This window comes from Gymnoscopelus microlampas (genome assembly GCF_963454915.1).
Source record: "Gymnoscopelus microlampas genome assembly, chromosome: 2".
NCBI lineage: Eukaryota > Metazoa > Chordata > Actinopteri > Myctophiformes > Myctophidae > Gymnoscopelus > Gymnoscopelus microlampas.
The window spans coordinates 46,659,076-46,666,642 of record NC_139939.1 but is presented as its reverse complement, the minus strand read 5'-3'; positions in this window follow the sequence as shown (position 1 = coordinate 46,666,642).

The following is a 7,567-nucleotide window of genomic DNA, read 5'->3' as shown; positions in this document are numbered from 1 at the left end:
CAAATCACGATGTACTGTGGTTCTCAAACTTGTTCGTGCCAAGGACCCCCAAATAGACACTTATTAGACCACGGACCCCCATTTGAAAAGATAAGCCAGGGACCCCCATAAGAGAAGATTTTTACGGCTCTCTAGCAGCCATTTCAACCATTTTAATTTCAAGGACCCCCAGTTTGACATGCATTAGGCTACAGACCCCCATGTAATGACATGTATGTCTCTGGGACCCTAATTCATATTGTAAAATCAATGTTAATTTAACTCTGAGAGTGTACAAATGGAACCAAATGGACCCAGGGGTCCATTTGGTTCCATTTGTACACTCTCAGAGTTACAGACCATAAGGTCCCTGTCCATCATTTAGCTGGGGACCCCTGGAACCCCCTCAAGTACCCCTGGGGGTCCTCGGACCCCACTTTGAGAACCAATGCACTAGCCAATAGCCATATTCTCTACCAGCTTTAACAAATCTTGTGATTATTTCAGCCCATATAAAGTGTTTTACTTACAAATCACATTATGTTCTAAACACCATACTATCACATACATCATCACATAGCGTACTGTATTTCTTTTGTTTTATTTAACCTTTTTAACCCTTTTGCTCTCACTCTATCTCTATCTTCCCTCTACTCAAAGAATAAGATTCTGATTCTAAAAAAAAGTAGTGGGTGGATAATTCTTAACTCTTAATAGTGTTAGCTATATTGTTAGAGTTGAAAGTCACAAGAGTTACAGTCACTGTAAAAAAAACAACTGTTGATTAAAAAATTATCAACTAAACTAATTTTACATATTTTTGCATAGGAATGTGAAAGTCAAGATCTGTCAGATACTGCATGTCAATAGGTTCTGTGGGAATTATATAGTAGGCCTACCAATAACATAGGCGAATAACCAATAATCAATAACACAGACATTCCATAGTATCTGCAATGCAGCATAAATAAATGCATGATCATTGTACCGTATTTAAAATATATATATATTGATACATTATGTGCTTCAAAAAAATGCTACTGAGTAGTGGCTAGTCTATAGGTAAACTAGTTGCTTTACAGGAAAACGTATCCATCTCAGTGTGGCTAACTGTAACAAAGGCAAAATGAATGTTTATAATTTGTTCATATGACAAACATATACAGCTTGGATTGTAATCTATGAGTGAAATGTTGATACATCCTTTTTCTTTTCTTACCTAGCCTCTGTGTGCATCGAACAATGTTAAATATAAAGCTTATTTTATAAGTTGGACAAATGTGTTAATAAAATAACACATACAATCCTGACCACCTGAGAGCATCAGTCTATACCGACACTTTTAAAAATGGACAAAAAAACAATATTTGTTTGTAATATGGTAACATACACTGTTTTTGTATGCTTTTGTTTTATTGACCTGTATGTGAATTGGAAAATACCAATAAAGAAACCATGAACAACATTGTCTCTGCCAGGCCGAAGGCATGGCCGAGACAGGAGGCTGATTTTTGCAAAAAGAAACTGCCAGTAGCCTACTCCTACAGATGTTGTCCAAACATCATGCAAATCGGTATCTCTTTCACGCATCTCTTTAGTCATTAAACAAAACAGGTCTTGCAGATTTTTCATATTCCATCCTGATTGGCTAAGATTGGCTTCCAAAGTTTTGAACAAAATGCCTCAAATCATGAACACAGCATGCAATTTACATGAACTTTTGCACACACATTTCCACTAAGCCGAGGAAGAAACTGAAACTTTTCAAATCATCTTCATGGTGGCGCTATAAAAGGCCGATTCGTGCTTTTACCTATAACTGCACCGATCTGTGTAAAACTTTGTATGCGCACTTAGAGGCCAAGGAAAAACATTTGCCCTGCATTTTTCACATCTGCCTTTTATAGCGCCACCAGGAGGCCCACTCATGTAAAACACATTTTTTGATATTACTCCCTTCAGATTTGATCCAAATGTCACGGAAATCGTTATGCATGATCTCTATAGTCATGTGATCTATTCTAGATGGATCTGTTTGATTTTCCATATTCCATCCTGATTGTCTAAGATTGACATTTAAAGTTTGCAGGAGTGGCTTGTTGCGGTGAAACTTTGGACGCACATTTGCACTACGTTGAGGAACAAATGCCACCCTTTTAACATTGCCCTATTATAGCGCCACCAGGAGGCTGAACATTTATTTTTATATTACTCCTACAAATGTTGTCCAAACATCACACAAATCTGTACACATTATCTCTTTAGTCAAGTGATCACGACGGATCCGTTACATTTTTCATATTCCATCCTAATTGGCTAATTCCGAAGTTTGCTGGCCAATAACCTACCTGACATGGCGGAGACCTGTGCTCCGAGGAGCACTTTTTCTAGTTTTACTTTGTGTTTAATCTACTTTTTAACTCTAGTAGGTTCTTATGTTGTAGTTTTTAAACACTGTAGCACTTTGAGATTTGTGAAAATAAAGTAAAGTGCATTACAAATAAAATGTAATTATTAGTATATTTACTGCATATTGTAGTACCTTTCAAATTAATGTGAGTGCTTTACAGTCAAGCAGAACCTATGAAATACAATTGTACACATAAAACACAATAAAGAGAGAGAGAGACGGGGTGTGTGTGTGTGTGTGTGTGTGTGTGTGTGTGTGTGTGTGTGTGTGTGTGTGTGTGTGTGTGTGTGTGTGTGTGTGTGTGTGTGTGTGTGTGTGTGTGTGTGTGTGTGTGTGTGTTGCGTCCCCTGTTGTATCCCTCTCCCTCTCTCTGGCCAGCCCCAGCACCCAGTGCGTTTGTACAAGGACTAAAGGAGCTTATTGGAGCATAATAATGTGATGAGCAGGGAAGTTCAGAGCAGAAGTTTGAGGGGCCTCTTCACTGGAATGTTACATTCACTTCTTAGTATTGGGGCCCGTTGGTCTGTCTACACAGTGAATCTTCTACACTTTGTCATAGTTATTTCAAATCAATAATTGCCTCTTTACATCCTATTAAATCCAATGAATTGCATACAACAAAACAATGAGAAAATGACTTTATACACAGCCCACTTTTGCTGCAGTCTGTAGATAAACTGTGAACTACTCAGTCAGGAGATACACATAGGGAACACTTGTCAAACGTAAGCTTACATTCTCGTATTTCCCCCCAGGGATCACTCTCCTAAGCAGAGCCATACTGTACGTCACACAGACTTGTGCACTAACGTACCCTCTGCATAGTTCAGTGAAGAGATCATTGAAGTTATATCTAACTGGAACATTTTCATTACGCAAAAAAACAAAACAAAAATAATTAAAGATACGTAAAGCATGTTGGTTTATGGCTGTTTTGTTTTAATTAAAAAACGGACTTACCTACTTATATATTTTACAGAATTAATATAAATGTAATGCATATCCCATTTTAGTTCAAAAGAACAGGCTTGTATGCTTTGTGGCTCCCTCTAGTGAAAAAAAGAGAAAATAGCCAAAGCATCTTAAAAGCTGAGGCTGAGAGAGAGAGAAAGAGAAAGAGAAAGAGAAAGAGAGAGAGAGAGAGAGAGAGATGAGGAAAAACATCAGTGAAAATAGCAAGTTTCATCATTTGAAGTCAAGAAGTTGCAGCGAATTTTGACCTGAACAGTGTACACCTGATATTGGAGCTACAGTATAGACCTTTTCACACTTAACAAACATTCCAGGTTAATCTTATCTTGCAGTGTTTGTGAATATCATCAGCAGCAGGAGAAAAACATGTATAAATACAATTTAATTTGACTTCATAGGCTGCATCAGGTCTGAGGTGTCTGCGACTCTGCGTGGGGAGATTATAATTGTTATGAACACACTAACACACATCTAATCCACGTTGTAATCCTGCACCTGCAGTGCTCACACATACTGCACGTGTGTGTGTGTGTGTGTGTGTGTGTGTGTGTGTGTGTGTGTGTGTGTGTGTGTGTGTGTGTGTGCGCGTGCGCGTGTCCTTTAAAGTACATTGTATTCTACACATCCTATAGACCCTAATGTTTTACCAAAATTTGGGGTAAAAAGCATTACTCAAAAAAAAAAAGTTAATTAACTACATAGATGTAAACGTAATTATGCTGGTTCAAAATAGGACTCCACAGCACTTCCGTGTTGCTCTGTGTCAATAGCGAGCCGTGTTCTTTTCTGATGTCCTGACAGACGACCATAAGGAAAGGTCACCTTGGAACAGCCATGACACTCGCCGGACTATTCAGAGGACAGAGAGAGAGAGAGAGAGCGAGGGGCCATCTCTTTCTCTTCCACTCTGAGCTGCTCTTTTGGAACAGAGAGAGAGAGAGGGACAAAGAGACTCGGAGAGAGAGGGAGGGAGAGAGAGAGAGAGAGAGAGAGAGGGAGGGAGAGAGAGGGGGAAGTCCTTTTCATGAACGCTCTCACCGACTCCCCTGCAGTTGGTGGGACCTGTGCATGCTGGGGGTAGAGGGACAAGTGGAGGATGAGGAGGAGGGGGAAGAGGGGAGCAAAGGGAAGTCCTGAATCACAACGCTTGAGGGAATTAAGGGCACGTTCGTTACGCACGCTGCACGTCACGCATGCTGCACGTCACTTAGTCAGCCGACTTGGGTTGCTCCTGTACGCATTCTGTGGTTACGTAGCAAGGCTGTGCGGGGGTGGCAACTCCTTGATGACTAAATATGGCAATACTGCAGTTATACGGATGGATGCAACACATGACATCTTGGCCCGAGACACCTTGCAGTATTGAAATAATTCATTAATCCGTTTTTGAAAGTTTAAAAATGACGTCAACGCAGGCTCGTGTCAATGGTAGACAGTTATCGATTCAAACATTCAACCATTCAAGGACATTTAACCCATTGAGACCTGAAGCCGATTCTACATGTCTCCTAAATCTCAACAGTTTTCTGAAAATGTATGTTTCTATATCAGTGGTGCTCAATCTTTTTCATGCCACGAACCCCCAAAATTATATGTATTTGGCCGCCGACCCCCATCAAAATATGTTGTTCCAGGGACCCCCAGAAGCAAAGATTTGAGTTAAAAATGTTAGCTTTAAAAAAATATATATTCAAAGATTTTCACACATTTTCGCTCATAGCGCGGCACACGGTGCTGCGCTATGAGCTTGTATATCTGCTATTTTTTAATAGCCCAAAGTGTAAAATAATGCTTTTTAGCTCAAATCTAAAAATGACACAGTTCCAGGTCAAAAGGCAGCAGCCATTGTGGTCATTTAACATTGAACATGTCAATTGAACATGTCAGTTCAAGACATGAGAGATATGTCAAGATAATGCTGAATTAGAGTGATTGTCCGTTTCCTTCTAAAAACCCTCTTCCTGTTACTAATAAAGAGGCTGGGATACATCTGGATAATAAGATCAGTATTCAGTCAGTGGCTGGTTTCTATAACCGCTTTAAAGGCCATGTGGAACCCAAGAGTTATGACCTCTACCACATACACTCTGAATAATTATGTACAGGAAACTCTGACACACTTAAAAAAATATTCTAAATGGCTCCATATTTATGTCTTGTTGCAGTGTTTGCTAAATACAGTATATCAGTAGCTGAACGGAAGTACATTTAAAAGCCAGTGACAAGTTGCAGTGACATCATTCCCATAGAAAGGCTGCAGGGATTTTTTTTCTAATGTTTTTCAGGCCAGTAATGAATTAATTTACATGTTACATGTTTTATGTCAACTACTAACGTCTTAGCAAGAACAACAGAATAGACAATCTACAAACTCTCAGAGCATTGCGGTGCGACAGTGAGCTTGTAGCATGGCTATTTTCAGCATTTTTAGAAGCGATTATTTTATTTTATACATTTTATTTACTTGATTATATCAATGTATTCGATTAACCGTTGCACCCCTAATTCTATACACATCCCAGTGGCTCTCTGGTTTCCTTGAGGGGGTTTCAATTAATGGACCTTTACAGGTCTGTAACTCTGACAGTTATGGGGTCCTTCAAATTAAAACGTTTGAACCACTGCTCTAAGGACACCAAAACAGGCATCATTTAATACAAAAGTGACATCATGATACTACTGACCCTTGCTGAACAGCAGCTGGAAGTCCTGCTGTAACACGAGAGCCAAAACACTAGAGACTGTCGGTTAAAAGTGCCACGCACATACAAAACACTAAATTAAGAGTGCCGCTGAAGAAATTGTAATATAAAGTAATATATTAAAAAGAATTGCTAATGTCTGGGGTTTATTCTTCTGATATGAAGTGTAAACTTCATATGTAAACTGAATGCAAAGCGAGGCTCTATGCCGAGCCTTCATGAAGCAAAAAATCACCACACAAGTAGCTTGAATTTTGGGGGTGCAACAGTTGATCGAACCAATCAATTTAATTTATTATATGGTAAATTAAAACAATATATAATATATCTGTGTCTTTTGATCTCAAATGATTCCAAGTAAGGATCCCAAGACTCCACACACTGTGCTGAACAGCACAGTGTGGAGTCTTGATACAGGCCTACTGCCAGCACAGAGTGCACTACACTACACTGTCTTTATACCTGCCTCACAAAAGAATCTATTCATCGTCTTCAATTAGTGCAGAATGCTGCGGCTCGCCTTTTAACTGGGTCCAAAAAAATTCTACCACATCATATCCATTTTAGCTTCTCTACACTGGCTCCCAATCCCCTTTAGAATTGACTTTAGAATCTTGCTCACGATATTCAAGGCTATAGGAGGGGTCTTGCTCCGCCTTACATATCTGATCTGCTCTCCCCCATGTCATGTGCCAACACGCTGCCTGAGATCCTCAGCTAAAGCACTACTAGAAAGCCAAGTTTGCAGTTTAAAGACCAAAGGAGATCTGTCTTTCAGTACCAGAGCTCCAACACTTTGGAATGCACTGCCCTTGGAGATCAGGTTTGCTGAATCGGTCTCCTCCTTTAAATCCCTGCTGAAAACACACTTTTATAGATTAGCTTTCAGTGCCGCTAACTCTTATTAATTTCAGTCTATCATGTTGATTGTTGAAATGTCTCTTGTTGCTTCTTGTTTTGTGAAGCATGCCTCATGAGCACACAAAAACACAAAAGCACTTTGTAACACAATTTTGAAAGATGCTATATAAATAAAGTTTTATTATTATTATTACACTGTTCCTGGACCTAAGGTCAATTTGTACAGTCTCGGTTAAACATGACTCATTTTGCTGTGTGCACTCTTATGTGAGGTTTGACTGACCCTCTATAGCATGTGTCAGCAGTGTGTATCATAGAACACTGCGATTCATCAATAAACGTCTGCATCACTGTCTTAAAGACAATTTCCTCTATATACTTGACAGCTTAAGTGATTTGAGAGATCTCTATCATATTGTCCCTCAGTCACTCCTCTGTCTCCAGCTGAGCAGGAGGAGGATGCTGCTGGCCGTGATGCAGCGGGGAGAGCGTTCATTACATCACCATGTGACTGGGCCAAGCCCTGTGTGCCATGGCAACGTGCGCGACGTGCCGGCTGGGTGGGAGGGGTGGGAGGGGTTGGAGGGGCGCTCGCTGTCCAGCTCCCTCTCTGCTGCTATAAGGAGAGGGGTGGGTTATCTTG